General features: G+C 40.1%; 1 protein-coding gene across 3 annotated transcripts in view; it reads left to right on the top strand.

The window, feature by feature from the left end:
* The window catches only part of TTC17 (tetratricopeptide repeat domain 17), a 135,386-nt gene that overhangs the window by 628 nt on the left and 116,778 nt on the right, over positions 1–17,980 (top strand). The gene's annotated exons all lie outside the window — the stretch shown is intronic.

Here is a 17,980-nt window from a genome sequence, read left to right as displayed (position 1 = left end):
CAGCTTCTGCACCCCTAGCCTGTGGACTGTTTCATGCTGCTCCCCTAGTTTCGTCTACCACATGGTGGATTTCGTTGCTGGCTGTGTTGGTTTCAGTTTGTACCGTTACTCGGGTCAGCAGTGGCTTATTAGAAACAACAGAGAAACACTCCCCTTCCAAAGGAATGCTTGAAGATGCCGCTAGTGGCGTTGCCTGCATCTTTTCAGCTGTTACTGCCCTCGTTTCCCAGTGTACTTTGCTTTGTTTCTTTACCTAGTTCCTGTGACCCAGCCTCGCATGGAGGATAATGCGATTTCCTGGATTCTTGCATGCCTGAACTAATTTCCTCAGAGGCGAGACTGCTTTTCTTATATAACTTTATGATTGCCTGCATTTTGTAAATGCTGCTGATGCCTAAGGAGTGCGTGTGTGTGTGTTCAGCTACAGAATCTTGGTAAACTTACTGACTAGGAACACTTGAGAACAATCTTGAAGTGTCTAACAAACATTTAGAAAGTGAAGTGTGTGCCCCATGCAGTTTAGCCTACTGATCTAAAACGTTTTAACTAGTGTGGTGGGAAATTACTGGTCTTTGGGGTTGTGTGTAATGAATCATGATAGGAACACATTGCAAGGTCTGCTTTAAGGTAAGGTTTAGGTTTAGATTTGCCGAGTGATGGCAAATTGTATCTCAAATACAATAAGCAAGTTAAATATAATTAAAAATCCAGTTAGGTATTCCTGAGTGGTTTTCAGCATATCTGAGAAAAGACCATCTTCCTATTAGGTAACATTTTCCATATGACTTAAATAAGAAAAGTTTCCTTTTCATGGCCATACTAGTTGAGACTTTAAATATGTGTGTATGTGTTTCAGAAACCAAAGAAAACACTAAGTCCATATGTGAGTGCTGGTTGCTTCCACCCTTCTTTTGTTTCCTGATAGTGGTTTTCCCTGAGGTCTTTATGAAGGGAGATGTGGAATTAACTCCTGCTGCAATTTGGGGAGCTTTTCTCCTATTGGCTCTTCTGCAATATTGTTTTTGGCCACAGCTATTTATACTCTGTGACATTGACTTCTCCTTCCCATTTTGGTGTCCTATCACTTAGCTGAAAAAGTAGCCCATCTAAAAAGTGAGAGCTGGTAAAAATGTTTTATGTATATGCTTAACATTGCAATGGGAAAGTAGAGTCTGATTTTTTTTTTTTAACAAATTCCTTGTTTTTGCACTTTGGATGCATATGTATTAATGGGGGAAGAGAGGGGTTGCTGGTAAATTGCCTCAAAGAAATGGGGGAGATCAGAAGAATCTTTTGGATCTCTGCCAAGTCACTTCTGCACTAAGTAACTAGGCTTAAAGTTTAAAAAGCAAGCTTTCTTTATTACATGACTTTTTAAGTGATCCTTTTCATTGAATTTTCCAATACTTTGCTATAGGTAGCATTGACAGTGTTATGTTCAGGCAGCCACAAAATTTTCTGCCAGAAGAAATAAAGTTGGTGTCTACAGTGCAACAATTAAGAGGCCAGGAGAGGAAAGTTGGATTTAATCTGAAGAAAAGGCACCACATACAAGTAAAGTAAAAGAGCTGAGTGCTGTGGTCAGCTGCTGAGTTCCACTCTGATAGCTAATTGTGCATTACCCATGCTTCCCTTCCTGGCAGTAATTTGTATGCAGGTAGAATCCAAACTCTCAATTTAGATCATGATTAATTATCACACATTGGATATACTGTACTTAAGGACTTGAAAGATCCCATTAGTATATGAAATCCATATATATTGCAGATCTGTTGTACATTCAGAAACATAATTAATTAAAAGCTTAGTATATATAGATGCTCCTCAGCTTATGAAGGGGATATGTGCTGATAAACCCATCGTAGGTCGAAAATAGGGTAAGTCAAAAATGCATTTAATGCACCTACCAAACATTGTAGCTTAGCCTAACCCACCTTAAATGTGCTCACAATGCTTACATTAGCCAACATTTGGGCAAAATCATCTAACAGCCTCTTTTACAATAAAGTGTCAATATCTCATGTAATTCATGAATACTTCACTGAAAGTGAAAAACGGAATGGTTGTATGAGCACTCATTGCAGTTGCTACCAAATGCATATCACCTTTGCAGCATTGTAATATCAAGAAATCATAAGGAAGTTGGAGACCATCTGTATACTTTGTCCTAACTGACATACTAAATTCTTGCTGCTTGTTCTTTGTTACAGTATTTGAGTGAGAACAAAAGTGTGATTTCAGTTGTTGTTGTTGTTGTTGTTTCGAGATGGAGTCTTACTCTGTGGCCCAGGCTGGAGTGTAGTGGCGTGATCTCAGCTTGCTGAAACCTCTGCCTCCTGACTCCTAGGTTTAAGCGATTCTCCTGCCTCAGCCTCCTGAGTAGCTTGGATTACAGGCACCCGCCACCACACCTGGCTAATTTTTGTGTTTTCAGTAGAGACAGGGTTTCACCATGTTGGCCAGGCTGGTCTTGAACTCCTGACCTCAAGTGATCCACCAGCCTCTGCCTCCCAAAGTGCTAGGATTACAGGAGTGAGCCACTGTGGCTGGCCGATTTCAGTTTTAACGTGACCTAATACCAGGGAAGGTGCTAAGGGCTAACTGATTGACAGCTTTTAGGAAATTGGAGTGATGCATACCTTTTAAGACCCTTTGATATTTAAACCTATCCAAATTAGATATATGGGTCATTGTTTTCCACAGTGATCATAGAGAAGTACTTATGACTTAAAAATCTGAATTGCCCAAAATACAGATTTAAACAAGGACATTTTCCATCATTATAAATTTTTAAGTACAGCAAGGAGTCTTTCCCAGGAGAGATGAAAATTCATTTGATTTTTATATTTCAAGGTTTAGCAGACGATAAAGATAGGCACCCATCAGTTACATACCACAGACTTGTGAACATGCATATGTATTGGACATCATAAATCATACATCCTTCAGTGGATTGAAAGGGGGCTTCAGTAAGAGCGAGGAGCATACATTCCTGCAAGCAACCTTTTCACAGTCAGAATTGGGGCTGCTGCAGACAGCAGCTGGTATCCATTACTTGGCATGGTGGTTAAAGAAATTTTTAGAGTTGGGGGTCTTCCTTTATTGCCCAGGCTGAAGTGCATGGTTATTACCATGCATTGCAGCCTCAAGTGATCTTCCCACCTCAGCCTTCTGAAAAGCTGGGACTACAGGCTTGTGCCATCGTGCCCGGCAAGTTGTTGCTTTTCACAATCCCTGCCTCAGCTAGGAAGCATACCTCTCAGTTTTTAGGTTTTTTGTTTACTGAGCTGCCACCGAATTCCCAAATATGGTCCAGGGAATCCTGGAGCTGAGATGTGAAGAGAACACTCCATTCACTAAGTTCCTTTTCCACTGGTGTCAGGGAAAGGCTCAGAGAAAGCCCCTCTTCTCTCTGGCTCTGTGCTGTTTTCCTAGCTTTAGGCTTTGACATACCTCTGATAACCTAGTGTCTGTCGCTGGCACCTGGAACCTAGTAAGGCCAGCTCACTTTATTTAAGCAAGGGTCCTTAAGTTGGGACCCATGGACTTAAGGAGTGAGCTATTATAATCTGGTTACTAAAAGAATCACTAGTGTAATCAGGCCAGTGGATCTTTTGGTTGACTTTGTGAAAAATAGGTTTCAAGACAAATTTTATGTTGTTTCATTTTGATGTTGTTTTTGCTGAATCACTAGTTCGGCAATATCTGTTTTCTATTTTTTATCAAGTGTCTGGCAATTTACCTGCACAAAGGTTAAACTTTTGTGAATTTGCATAAAAGCCTAACCAGTCTATGTCACATCATTTCATTGAAAAAAATGTATGTTCCATGTTCTAGGTAGCAGCTAGTGGAGAAACGCTTGAAATGTTACCAGCTTGTTAGTTGTAGCCTTACTGAATCAAGAAGTTGTATTGCTAGCACTGAGTCCTCTGCCTCTGGATATTTTTCTTCATAAGTGGAGGGCTAAAAATTTCAGTAAATAAAGAGTATCATCTGTATCAGCTGTCTCATACATTTTAATATTTGTATTCTTTGTCACTGTTTCCCTCTTTCCAATCTTAGAACCGCAGACTTTTAGATTTGGAAAAAATTCTTAAAGATTATATAGTACAACTCCTAGGACAGAAAGTCAACCAAAGTCACGTAACTAAGGCGTGGCATTTAGTGGCAATAGTAAATAAAAATGGATTAGTCACCAGGCACAGTGGCTCACGCCTGTAATCCCAGCACTTTGGGAGGCCAAGGCGGGCAGATCACGAGGTCAAGAGATTGAGATCATACTGACCAACATAGTGAAACCTCATCTCTACTACAAATACAAAAATTAGCTGAGTGTGATGGCGTATGCCTGTAGTCCTGACTACTGGAAGGCTGAGGAAGGAGAATCGCTTGAACCCGGGAAGTGGAGGTTGCAGTGAGCTGAGATTGTGTGCCACTGCACTTCAGCTTGGCAACATAGTAAGAGTTCATCTCAAAAAAACAGAAATGGATTAGCCTCTAGTAGCATGCAGGTGAGCACTTTGTACTCATTGATTTTTCAGTACATTTTTCCCTCTCATAATACCTACAAATGAAAGACTACAAAGAAACATAAAAGCAAAAATGGAAATAATGAAGTAAAGGTATCTTCTTTTCCATTTTGCTTTATCTGTGCAGAATGTTTTGTGATAACTTAAAATTCAGGTTAAGTAGGAAGGGTCCTAAATAAATGTGAGTTCATTCAGCATTTACTTAATCATTTTGCCTCCAGTCAGACCAGTATCTTTTTTTTTTTTTAGACGGAGTCTCACTCTATCGCCCAGGCTGCAGTGTAGTGGTGCGATCCTGGCTCACTACAACCTCTGCCTCCTGGGTTTAACCAGTTCTCCCACCTCAGCCTCCCTGGTAGCTGGGACTACAGATGTGCACCACCACACCCGGCTAATTTTTGTATTTTTAGTAGTGACAGGGTTTCTTCAAGTTGGCCAGGCTGGTCTCGAACTCCTGGCCTCAAGCAAATCCTCCTGCCTCGGTCTCCCAAAGTTCTGGGATTACAGGTGTGAGCAGTTGTGCCCAGCCTTTAATAGCTTGTAAGTGAAAGCCTGGTTTAATTTTGGTTTGATGTTAAGTAATTTGGTTAATCTGGGAGAGAGCATCCATATGGCACTGTGAAGCTGACAGCTTTATTTCTGCACTTTTCAAAAGTAACCCATCTTTTTTTGTCATAGAGCATTGTTTCTATGTTTATACACTTCCGGATTTACTTACACCTGGAGAGGTCATGGTGATTATTCAATAATTTGCTAGGCATTTGCTAAACCCTTGCAGTTTTTCCAAGACTTTGGCTTCAAAGTGATTCTCATTCAGTCCATTTTTTAGATATTGTCCACTATTATTTTACTTTTTATAATTTACCCAGATACTGACTTTGTTTATGCTGTAGGGCAGTGAGAGGAGCCTGGAAATACACAGAGATAAATTAGAACTTTAAATAATTTTCCCAGTTACTTTTTAATTTTTTTTTTACTTTTTTAAAGACAAGTCACTGTCACCCAGGCTAGAGTGCAGTAGCACTGTCATAGCCCACCATAACCTTGAACTCCTGGGCTCAAGTGATCTTCCCACCACAACCTCCCTAGTAGCTGGAACTACAAGTGCATGACACCACACCTGGCTAGTTATTTTATTTTTTATTTTTTGTAAAGATGGGGTTGTACTATCTTTCTCAGGCTGGAGTTCAGTGCTATGATTATGGCTCATTGTAACCTTGAACTCTTGGGCTCAAGCAGTCCTCCAGCCTCAGCCTCCCATGTAGCTGGGACTACAGGCACCTGCCACCACAACTAGCTAATTGTTCATTTTTTGTAGAGATGGGATTTCGCCATGTCACCCAGGTTAGTCTTGATCTCCTGAGCTGAAGTGATCACCTGCCTTGTCCTCCCAAAGTGCTGGGATTACAGGCATGAGCCATGGCACCTGGCCAGCGAGCTCGTCTCCTTCTTAACTTTGTTATTTTTTTGTTTTGTTCTGTTTTTTTTTTTGCCCTTGCTCTTTTTCATACTCATCCTCTAGGTTGGTAGTTCTCAAATTTTACCTTGCACAAAAATAATTGGGGAGTTGGGAGTTACTTGCCTAAAATGCAGATTTCCAGGCCACCCAGAGAATTTGATTCACTAGATTGGTGGTAAAGCCAAGGATTCTACATTTTTATCAAACTCCTTAGGAGATTATAATGCAGGTAGACCACACATGAGTCTAAGAAATTCAGTTTTAGATATTACTATCCTTCCAGCTTCTGTTCCAGCCTTTTAAAACTCTCTACATACACCTAAGCACCCTCATCTTGTCTCAGGAGTTCAGTTACCATATATATGCTGAGAGTATCTGCATTTCTTTTGTAACTTAGTTTTTTTCTCCAGAGTTTAGAGATTTAAGACCTTTTTTTTGAGACAGAGTCTCACGCTGTCACCCAGGCTGGAGTGCAGTGGTGTGATCTCAACTCACTGCAACCTCTGCCTCCTGGGTTCAAGCGATTCTTCTGCCTCAGCCTCCCGAGTAGCTGGGACTACAGGCGTGCATCACCATGCCTGGCTAATTTTTGTATTTAGTAGAGACGGGGTTTTACCATATTGGCCAGGCTGGTCTTGAACTCCTGACCCTCTCAGTCCACCCGCCTCGGCCTCCCTATGTGTTGGGATTACAGGCATGAGCTGCCACCCCTGGCCAAGACCTTTATATTAAGTTTTTAAAAATTTTTTTAAATAAAGATGAGGTCTCACTGTGTTGCCCAGGATGATCTTGAACTCCTGGCCTCAAATAGTCTTCCCACCTCCACCTCCCAGAGTGCTGGGAATACAGGCATGAGCCACCGCACCCAGCCTGTATTAACTTTTAATTCCATGTGAATGTCTCCTAAGTACTTCAAGCTAAAATGACCAAATTGAAACTTGTTTTTACCCTTAAGCTTGCATCAAGACCTATTATCTCTAATGTAATGAAAGATACAACCAACCACCGTTTATATGATTCGGCTGTGTCCCCACTCAAATCTCATCCACCGTGATTGTGTGGCTTCCCCAGCCATGTGGAACTATGAGTTCTCCATTAAACCTCTTTCCTTTGCAAATTGCCCAGTCTCAGGTATGTCTTTATCAGCAGCATGAAAACGGACTAATACAACTATCTACGTATTTGTTCATGTCAGAAATCTAGTTGTCTTTAATTCCATTGTCTCCCTTAGCCCTTACCAAGATCTTTGTTTTACAAATCATATTTTACTTTTTCCCATAGCTACTGTCATTACTCTGATTCACCTTATTATTGCCACAGCTTCCTGTTCTCCTTTGTTTTACTTAATTAAAAATTTTGAAATCACCCTGGGCAACATGGTGAAATACCATTTCTACTACAATGCCAAAAAATTAACCAGACATGATGGCACATGCCTGTAATCCCAGCTTCTCAGGAGGCTGAGGCTGGAGAATCACTTGAGGCTGGGAGGTGAAGGTTGTAGTGAGCCAAGATCGTTCCACTGTACTCCAGCTTGGGTACAGAGTTGGAGTCGTCTCAAAAAAAAAAAAAAAAAAAAATTGAATTTAGAAATAATGCATAGCATCGTAAAAATAAACATCCAGCATGCCAGCATGGGAGTATTTAAATTAATGAAGTGAAATCCCCCCACCTCTATGTACTCTCACTCCCCAGGGGAAGCTACTTTAATAGTTTGGTGCATATATCCCAGGATATGGTCCAAATTCTTTATATTCACAAGGTTTTGGTTGGGAGAGGGAGGCAAATTCTTCAATATATCTTATATGATATATGACCTGGCTCTTCCTCTCTAGTCTTATCTCTGGTCATCCTTGAGTACCCCACCCTCACCCTAGAATATAACACACACACATACACACACACACACACACACACACACACACACAGCCATACTGAGCTTTTGTGAACGTCCCCAAATATGCTGTGTTCTCACTTTTTCTGGGCCTTTGCACATGCTGTTCTTCCCCCATCACTCCAGTCTAGCTGACTCATACTCATCATAATATAAACATCACCTTCTCAGTAAAGCTTCTGTGATACCCAAATTTGAATTAGCTGTTCTACATGCTTCCATAGTATCCTGAATTCCATTATGAAAGCATCTACCATACTATGTTGGGCCTATTTGCTTAGGTAAATACCACACTAGACTATCAACATTTCTCAATGAATCGTTACAGTATTCAGTAATACAATAGTCATCTGTGAACTAAGCCTAAAAGAAGCCTCAGACTTCCATGTCTTTAAAGCTTTGAGTAACGTATTAGTGAATCAGCCGTTAGACCCTCAGAAAGCATGCACGGTACATGAGAAGAGCCATAATTTCAGAGATTCCTGCTTATCTACTGTAGTCATGCTGTGTTATGGAAGGGAAATCATCCTTGCTGTCTTTGTGCCAGTTTAGATACATCTGAAAGGTCAGCTTTATTGCCCAGGCATCAAAAAGCAAAAAGTATGGGGGCAGCAAGAGACAAGAAGAAAAGATAAACAAGCAGAAGAAAATAATCAGAAAAAACAGAGGCAAGGTAAATGAGAAATGGCAGTTGCACTGTTGAGAAGGGATTAGAACCAGCTTTGGGGTTCAGCAGTCGTTGCAGTTTGGAAGCCACACTGGTGAAAGTAAACAGAAGGCGCTCTGATAGTGAAGAATAAATAAGAGGGCTTGCGAGCTGCTCAGGTCAAAAATTAGAACAGCTTTGCATTCCAAAATGTAAGGAGCAGGATGTAAGCTTAACTGTAACCTGCGTTTCAGCTGTACTCCTTGATAGCAGAAGCGAAAACAAGCGGAATTTTTCTGTGTATGTGGCTCTTTTACAGCCAGACACCCCAAGTTATTAGCTCATGGAGTCTCCTCTCTCCCTTTTCTTTTAAGCCCCCTCCAATTCATCCTTCATCCCTACAGCTCTTGTCAAGATACCCAGAGCCTATGCTCAGTTCTCACTAATCCTAAGTTCTTAGCAGCACAGCATTTGTCTTCATTATCTTATTTAGCTATTTTCTTACATGCTTACCTAAAACAGTGGCTGAATGGTATACACCAAGGAAACACTGAATAAGGGAGAGTGTGCAAGCAAGCAACTTTACACCTGTAGTAGCTCTTACATACATTCCCATACAGAAGAGCCACCACGTATTTCCGGTTTTTCTTCTCAATCCCTGGCCTTCACTTATTCTCTTCTGCTGAATTCATCTTTTCTTGATGCGTCTTAGATGTTGGTGTGCCGCTTTTCTTCCCTCTGTACATATGTTCACCAGATGATCTTATGTAGTCTCAGGGCATAAAATACCATCTATATTCTAAAGACTCCCAAAGCCTATCTGCAGTTTCAACTTCTCCCTGAACTTCAGACTCATATATCCGACTGCCTACTGAACATCACCATTTAGCTGTCTAATAGACATCACAGATACATCATGTCCTAAACTAAACTCTCGATTTTCTACTCCACCAAATCTGATCTTCCCCCATTCACAAAGTTGCTCAGGTCCAAAATTTTGGTATCTTCTTGACTCTTTCTCTCATATCTCATACCCATCCTAGCAATAACCTGTCAGCCTTACTTCCAGAATGTTTCCTGAATCCAGCCATGTCTTTCCACCTCCGTTTCTGTAACTCCAGTTAATACTGTCTTCATCTCTTTACAGAACCTATGCAGTGGGTTCCTACCTGGTCTCCTGGCTTCTGCTTTCGTCCTCTAGATCTGTTATCCCCAGAGCAGCCAAAGTAATCTCTTAAAAAGCACAACTGGTCCTGGTACTCCTTTTGGGATAGGAGGGAAACAAAGAACATCAGAAAATCTTCAGTGGTTTCCCATCACACTTAAAGATCAAAATCTGGAGTTTCCTTTATGGCCTACAAGGTCCCTGCAAGATCTAGAACCTGGCCCCTGTCTACTCCAGCGTCAGACACCACTTTCCTCCTCGTGTGGTGTGGTGTGCTCTGCCTCAGCCATACCAGCCCTCAGGATGTTCTTCAGACCACCAGGTTTGATTCTGCTTTTGGACCTTTGTCCTTGCTTCTTCCTCTGCAGATGGCATCATGACTCAGCCCCTCTTTCCTTTCAGGTCTCTTTTCACATGTCATCTCTTCTTCTCACTACTCTTACCTAAAACAGCATCTATTTCTACTGTTCTGTATTCTTACTGTGCCTCATTTTTCTTTTTTCTTTTGAGACAGAGTTTTGTTCTGTTGCCCAGGCTGGAGTGCAGTGGCACAATCTCTGCTCACTGCAACCACTGCCTCCTGGGTTCAAGTGATTTCTTCTGTTTCAGCCTCCCAAGTAGCTGTGATTACAGGCACCCGCCACCACGCCTGGCTAATTTTTTGTATTTTTAGTGAAGACGAAAATACTGTGTTCCCCCATCACTCCAGTCTAGCTGACTCTCATACTCATCATAATATAAACATCACTTTCTCAGTGAAGCTTCCGTGTTGCCAGATTTGAATTAGCTGTTCTGCCTGCTTCCATAGTATCCCGAATTCTTTCATAGTAGTTATGAAAGCATCTACCATACTATGTTGGGCCTATTTGCTTAGGTAAATACCACACTAAACTATCACATTTCTCCATGAATCTTTATAGTATTCAGTAATATGATAGGCATCTGAGAACTAAGCCTATGTTTCACCATGTTGGCCAGGCTGGTCTCGAACTCCTGACCTCAAGCAGTCCTCCCACCTCAGCCTCCCTAAGTGTTGGGATTACAGACATGAGCCACCGTGCCTAACCCATTATCTCATTTTATCTTCATACAGACCCAGTAAAGTGTGAGTATTGATCTTCTTTCTATTGAATAAAGAAATTTATGCTAAATGTGATTAAACTCATTGGCCAATGCCATGTAGCTAGGAAGTCTCAAAGTGTGAACTCAGGCTCAGATATTTTGATTCCACACCCTGTTCTCTTTTCTGCAGTTCTAAACATTGCTACTAACATAAGAAAAATTTCTGTAGTTTTATTTGTGAAACATCAAATTTAAAAAAATTTAATCTTTTTTCAATTTTAAATTAAAAACGATAAGATACATAATTATTATTGAAAAGTATTTTTTCCCAAATTACTCAGCATGTTATAAAATGAAAGTTCTATAACTACCACAGTCCTTTTTCCTGGATACAGTCATAATGAACTTTTTCTTGTGTATTCTTATTTTATTTTATTTTTGAGGTAGAGTCTCACTCTCTCACCCAGGCTGGAGTGCAGGGGCACAATCTTGGATCACTGCAACCTTCGCCTCCCTGGTCCAAGAGATTTGTTTCACCTCAGCCCCCAAGTAGCTGGGATTACAGTCACCCACCATCATGCCCAGCTAATTTTTGTATTTTTGTAGAGACAGGGTTTCACCATGTTGGCCAGGCTGGTCTTGAACTCCTGACCTCAGGTGATCCACCTGCCTCGGCCTCCCAAAGCACTGGGATCCACCATGCCCAGCCTTTCTTGTACATTCTTAAAAATTTCTATGTGTTTGCAAACACATAGTTTTTTGTGTTTTTTTTTTAAACACAGAACTGAAAACATTTTGTCTCATGACTTTTTTTTTTTTTTTTTTAAGATGGAGTCTCACTCTGTTGCCCAGGCTGGAGTGCAGTGATGTGATCTCAGCTTACTGCAACCCTTGCCCCCCCAGGTTCAAGCTGTTCTCTCACCTCAGCCTCCCAAGTAGCTGGGATTACAGGCACATGCCACCACGCCCACCTAATTTTTGTATTTTTGTAGAGATGGGGGTTTCACCATGTTGGCCAGGCTGGTCTTGAACTCCTGACCTCAAGTGATCTGCCCGCCTAACCCTCCCAAAGTGCTGAGATTACAGGTGTGAGCCACTGTGCTCAGCCCTCATGACTTTTAGTTACTTAATAATGAAACTTAGACGTCTATCTGTCAATGTCAGAAATAAAAAGCTACCTCCTCCTTCCTTAAGACTGCATAGTATTGTGTTGTATGTATATTCTATAATTTATTTAATTAGTCCTCTAGTGACAGACATTTAGATTGTTTCTAGGTTTTTTATATCATATACAATATTGTAGTAGGTGAATGTGCTCATGTATATATCTTTGCATGTATCTGTAAGCTGAATTCTTAGAAGTGGAATTTTCTGGTTCAAATAATGCATTATATTTTATTTTCTTAGATATTGCCAAAATTATCCTCAGGGCCTGCATCAGGAGTATTTGAAAATGCCCAACAGTGTTCAGGATGCATAAAACCTTTTTTATAATGTGATTCTAATGAAGGACCACTTATTCCTTCCATTGCCTATAGCTAAGCAGTGTTGTGGCTATCGGTAGACATATGAATAAAAAGGAAACTTCAGTTTAGTTTTGTTACCTTCATAGAAAAAATAAACCTTTGTCATTAATGCATGTTTCGTACTTGTTGGGATTGCATTAAAATTAAATTAGTTATGCTGATATCTTTTCCCCAACATTTGATACTACTGTTTTGATGAGTAATCAAGTTTAACTATATTCAGTTGTCTCTATTTCAGAGCAGTGATTTCCAGCATGAAATAGCAAAATAATTCCCTGACTGTTGAGTTTACCATCACCTGAGTAATGATCAAGCTAATAAGGTTCAATTTCTGGCACTGGTTTTAGTGTCCCATTTCAAATGTTTGACTAACCTATCTAATAACTTCTAGGCTCACATTTGCTTTCTTCATGTCTAGCATTATGTCCGGTACTTAGTGGGTGCATATATTGGTGGGTGCATCCTATTTCTGCTCTAAAAAATGACCACAAACTTATTGGTTTAAAGCAGCACTAATTTATAATCTTACAGTTATATAGGTTAGAAGTCCATCCCACATCTCACAGGGCTAAAATCAAGGGGCCACAGTGCCACATACATTTCTGGAGGCTGAGGGGAGACTCCATTGCCTTGCTTTTTCTAGCTGCCAGAGGTGGCTCACATTTTTGGCTCTTGGCCCCCTTTGGTGCATCTTCAGAGACAGCTGTGTTGCACTCCTCTGGCCATTCCTCCTTAGTCACATCCCTCTCTTTGACTGCCCTATTCCACTTTTAGGGATCCTTGGGATTACATTGGATCCTCCTTGTAATCCAGGTTATGAATCTGATTTAACAACCTTAGTGTGATCAATACCTTAATTCCCTTTTGCCACATAATGTATTCACAGGTTGTAGGGATTAAGACATGGACATCTTTGTTGGGTCATCATTCTGCCTGCCACTGTGCTCAACACATATTTGCTACTGGAATTTGAGTCACTTCTGAGTTGCGTATAAAGCAGCTCTAACAACAAAACTATATCATTTCTGTGTTTACAAGAATATAATCAAGTATACAAAGGAGAAAGAACCCATGACTGTTGTGCCCTGATCCAGCTTTTCACTTACCTTCCTTCTAGAGTTGCAAATTTTCTACTTTATTAATTATGTTATTTGTGTATGTCCTGCCTGGTGACGTGAATTAGAAAACGTGGACTGGTAGCACTATCGTAAGAAGTTACTCATTTGTGGTTCATGTTGAAAATGATTACTAACTTGCTTATCAGTTAGGAGAATGGCAATTGTTTACAGACATGACTATTTTAATAAAATTGATGGCAAAACTATAAATGTTCAAATCTACCTAACAACTGTGCAGTATATGCCCCATACCTAGGTTATTTTATCTAAATTTACAACTGTAAAGATACATTTGTATCTTTCAGGAATTGTGAAAATGAGAAGGTAAAATCTAGTTGAGGGTAAAACTTTAGAAAACAGGAATATAAGGCCATAGAAATTCAGATGATAGTCAAGATTTAGCATTTTTATTTATTTAAAGTTTGTTTTTTACCTTGATGACTTGATATCTTATAAAATTGAGTTTGGTGATTGGTTTCTAATTTTTTTTTTTTTTTTTTTTTTTTGAGATGGAGTCTTGCTCTGTCACCCAGGCTGGAATACAGTGATGCAATCTTGCTTCACTGCAACCTCTGCGTCCCAGGTTCAAGCGATTCTGCTGCCTCAGCCTCCTGAGTAGCTGGGACTGCAGGTGTGCACAAACACGCTCAGCTAATTTTTGTATTTTTAGTAGAAACAGGGTTTCACCATGTTGGCGAGGCTAGTCTCGAACTCCTGATCTTAGGAGTTCTTCTGCCTTGTTCTGCCTTGGCCTCCCAGAGTGCTGGAATTACAGGTGTGAGCCACCACACCTGGCCTCTGATTTCCTGAAAATACTGTACAAGTACTCTAGCTTCAGAAAGTCATAATTAAATATATTTCCAAATCTTGGCTGTTCATTATAATAGTTTTATTGATCTCATACAATGAAACATTTCTAGTAAAAGATATTTTTATTTACACATTTGTTTTGACAATTATAGCCAGAAGCCCATGTGCATCCCTTTCAAGAGTGGAATGTGAATGTGTACTATTTTGTGAATGTGTACTTCTCTAAACCTCAAAGAAGATGCAAGCCCATCATAGTTAGACTTGAATCCTGAAGAGAGAATTCCATGAAAAGTGGAGCAGCCGACTTTCTGCCTGCTTCATTCTGTCCCTGTGAAATTCACCTTGCCTGCCACCATAGTAGCCTGGCAGGGATCACAAACAGAAGGGTCCCTTGGGCAGTCATTTGAAAATAGCTGTGAATTAGATTTGTGATAAGGGTAAAAATCTGAGGGAAGAAAGGTAAGGAGCAAGAAAATACAAAAGATATTGCGTTTTTGAGGTTGTTCTACCTGGCCCCTTAACTGTGAGAGGAATTTTTTTTTCTCTATAAATGAATACATGACGGAAAAATACAAGATTCTCCCTCAGACCTGAGCTTATACTTGTCATTACAGTTTGTTTAAGGAAAAAAAATGATAAAACATGTTACATAGTATTCTAAAGTTTCAGTATTAACAAGATGACCTGTGCATAGCACATTAAAAGAAAAAGAAGCACTTTATAAATTTAAATAATACATACTCACCGTAGAAAAAGTCAGAAAACAGGAACAAGAAGAGAATAATCACCTAGAGTCATATAAATTGGAAACTACATTCTTAAAATATGATATATAAACTGTCAGTTAAAGAGAGACAGCAAGTTTTGTTTTGTTTTGTTTTGTTTCAAGATGGGATCTGTGTTGTCCAGGCTGGAGTGCGGTGGCATGATCATGGCTCACTGCAGCCTCAAACTCCTCAAGTGATTCTCCCACCTCAGTCTCTCAAGTAGCTAGGACAGACCGTGCCACCACACACCCAGCTACTTTTTAAGATTGTTTTGTAGAGATGAGGTTTTGCTATGTTGTCTGAGATGGGAGGGCAGTCATGAACTCCTGAGATCAGATGATCTTCCCTCTCTGGCCTCCCAAAGTGCTAAGATTACAGGTCTGAACTGTCACACCCAGGTGAGATTTTTTATAAGTATACTGTGAATGGAATAACATCCCAGTTTCTCTCACTGTTCTTTTACAACATGTTTCTGACATCACCAACAAGCAAGCAATCAGTTCTGCAGCTGACACTGGCTAGGTGGCTTCCAATTCAGTTCTGACACTGTCTACCTGGCAATGACATCAGATCCTACAGGTCAAGAGCTCAGTCCCACAAGACTCCTCCCACCCAATTCAGTGCCAGCCTCTTTGACAAACCAGCTTCAAGTTGGAGCTCCCACAGCTGCCTCTTTGGGTTCAATTAATTTGCCAGAGCAACTCACAGAACTCAAGGAAAGTTACTTATGTTTACTGGTTTTATTACATTACAAAAGACACAGATGAAGAGATGCATAGGGTGACGTATGGGGCAAAGGGCGTAGAACTTCCATGCCCTCTCCAGGAACTTCCACGTGTTCAGCTATCTGGAATCTCCTGAACCCAGTCCTTTCGGGGTTTTATGGAGGCTTTATTACGTGGGCATGATTGAGTAAACCATTGACCATTGGTGATCAACTTAACCTTCAGCCTCTCTTTCCTCACCAGAGATTGAGGGGTGGGGCTGAAAGTCCTAATCGTGCCTTAGTCTTTACAGGGACCTGCCCCCATCCTGAAACTACCTAGGGTCTGCCAGCCATCAGTCAACTCACTACTGTACAAAAAGACAGCACTTTGGAGATTCTAAGGATTTTACAAGTTGTATGCCAAGAAAAGGTAGATGGGGTGAAAATATATATTTTACAATATCACATACACAAAATAAATGCATGTGATCAAAGAAGAGACTAAAATGTATTCATGGCTTGGCACAGCAGCTCTCCTGTAGTCCAGCTACTCCAGGAGTGAGGTGGGAGGATTGCTTGAGCACAGGCATTCAAAGTTACGGAAAGCTACGATCACACAACTGCACTCTAGCCTGGGTGACAGAGCAAGAACCTATCCTAAACAAGAAAGAAAGAAAGATAGAAAAGAAAGGAAAGAAAGAAAGACACCCTTATTTTTGCATTCCTAAGGATGTGTAGAAACTGAGTCACTGTTGATAGGAATTTAAGTTGATTCAACTATTCTGGTGAAAAGCTAGCAAAAACTGCAAATTTTAAAATGCCAAAAAAAGTACATTTCCTTTAGCCTAGCAGTTTTCTTTTTCTATTACAGGAAAGAAATAATCAGACAGCTGTCTAAAAAGTTTTTTGGTTTTTTTGTTTGTTTGTTTGTTTGTTTTGAGACAGAGTCTCACTCTGTCGCCCAGCCTGGAGTGCAGTGGCACGATCTTGGCTCACTACAACTTCCACCTCCCGGGTTCAAGCGATTCTCCTGCCTCAACCTCTTGAGTAGCTAGGATTACAGGCAGGCACCACCATACCCAGATAATTTTTGTATTTTCAGTAGAAACAGGGTTTTACCATGTTGGTCAGGCTAGTCTTGAACGCCTGACTTCAGGTGATCTACCCGCCTCAGCCTCTCAAAGTTCTGGGATTACAGGTGTGAGCCACCACACCTAGCCAAAAGTGAGTATCGGATGTTCATTGTAATATTGTTAAAAAGAGAGAATAACTAAAAACCCGAATTTTAGTTAGGAACCTGGGTAAATAATATTAACCACTAAAAATATTGACATAGATCTGTATTTACTGGAAAGTCTGACAAAGTGTAGAGAGGAATAGAGAGAGGAAGGCAATAATACAGTAGATATATTATCCTATTTTTGTGAAAATATTTATCTAGAAAGCTGTGTGTGTGTGTGTATGTAGAAGTTATCCTGACATGATAGATATCTAACAGCAGATATCTCTGAAAGTGAAATTTCAAGTAATTTTTATTTTCTCCTTGATATTATCTATATGGTACTGTGTTTGTTTTTACCATAAAATATATTTAGTTTATAATTTAAAGAAGATTTTGTTAGTATTAAGTGGCTTAAGGATAAAGACAGCTGATTTTGCCTGTGATAAAATGAGCAACTTAACAGCTTAGAAATAGCCACTGCTGATTGGAGCCTTGGTTTAATTTGACAAATTGACAGTTTGAAAGAAGCTTTTAGCTACAGCTTTGGAAAATATCCCTGCCTAGATAGAGTACGAATTTGTGTGGGTAAATGGAAAGAATGATAATTTCATTCATTTGAATATCAGATTATTTTGGGGGTATAGGTCTGGCTCGTAAAAATGTGATACTTTTATGGTAATGTTACATCTTTTATAAAGGTAAGATTTGAAAATTAAAATGAACTTTAGAAATCATTTGCTTATGTCCTCTCAGTTTATAGATGAAGAAACAGAAGCCCAGGCAGGGAAGATGATCTGTTTAGAGCCATACAGCTAGTTATAGACTGGTCAGATGCCTATTTTGTTTCTGATCTCTGGTAGCTTAGCCACTTTACCTTTTTTTCCAAATAGTCATCAGCGAATAATAATGCTTTAGCAGATGGAGTTGGAGTATCTAATAAATGTGGCAGAGTACCAGACACTGTTCTCAAACAATCAACAGTATATTAAATGCATAACATGTACCTGAAAGCATGTTATATACTGAGGGTAGAAAAAGAAATACATAAAAAAAAATTTGTGGGAAAGGACTCCTAT

Source organism: Aotus nancymaae, unplaced genomic scaffold (assembly GCF_030222135.1).
Source record: "Aotus nancymaae isolate 86718 unplaced genomic scaffold, 86718_ANA_hifiasm-v0.15.2.pri h1tg000059l, whole genome shotgun sequence".
Taxonomy (NCBI): Eukaryota; Metazoa; Chordata; class Mammalia; order Primates; family Aotidae; genus Aotus; species Aotus nancymaae.
The sequence above is the reverse complement of the archived record's forward strand: the minus strand, read 5'-3'. Positions and strand labels throughout refer to the sequence as shown.